This window comes from Notothenia coriiceps, unplaced genomic scaffold, assembly GCF_000735185.1.
Source record: "Notothenia coriiceps isolate Sejong01 unplaced genomic scaffold, NC01 NC01_scaffold00000289, whole genome shotgun sequence".
NCBI lineage: Eukaryota > Metazoa > Chordata > Actinopteri > Perciformes > Nototheniidae > Notothenia > Notothenia coriiceps.
In genome coordinates, this window is record NW_011332990.1 from 182808 (window position 1) to 183459 (window position 652).

General features: G+C 49.2%; 1 protein-coding gene across 1 annotated transcript in view; it reads left to right on the forward strand.

Moving 5' to 3' along the window:
* Nucleotides 1–652, forward strand: part of ppp4r1l (protein phosphatase 4, regulatory subunit 1-like) — a 19499-nt gene that overhangs the window by 10878 nt on the left and 7969 nt on the right. The gene's annotated exons all lie outside the window — the stretch shown is intronic.

Sequence of the window (652 nt, forward strand, 5' to 3'; positions counted from 1 at the left end):
TGCTCCTGGCGAGGTTGCGTTGTGGTGTATTTAATTGAAAGCCTAGGCGCCTGGTGCCTGTTGATGCTGCGCATCTTCTTCATTGCTTAAATATACTCCAGGTTGGGCAGCCCGAGAACGTCGAGAGACGGGTTCAGAGAGGTTTCGAGACGGGGAACCCGGACTGTCACTCGGAGATGTGTAACAGTTATCCATAGTTTCGGTTCGCAACCTTTTGATATAAGTGCCATTAAAAAACAAACCCATGTTACCACGTCAACGATTGCGAGTGCGAAGGCGAAGCGCGAGCAGGCGAAGCAAGCTGCGGAGGTGGTGCAGATAACCCACTTTAGCTTAAATGCTGGAGAGGAGGCGAGCGGCGGTCTTGGAGCGTTGCATTCTTGCTTTCTTCCTGTTTCACAAAATAACATCACAGACCTCTGTTTTTCTGCTGTACCGTTTCACTTCCAGAAACATACACACGTTCTCACTGTCACTTCTACCATCCACAAAAAACACACAAACACACAAAACCAACCACCCCCACACACACATGACACCACACCTTCTCTCTCTCTATATAAAAAAAAGACCCAGCGAGGCTCCCGAAAACCAACTACATGATAATTGACGAGCGTCAAGCTCCTCAACCCCCCCCCCCCCACAAATAACC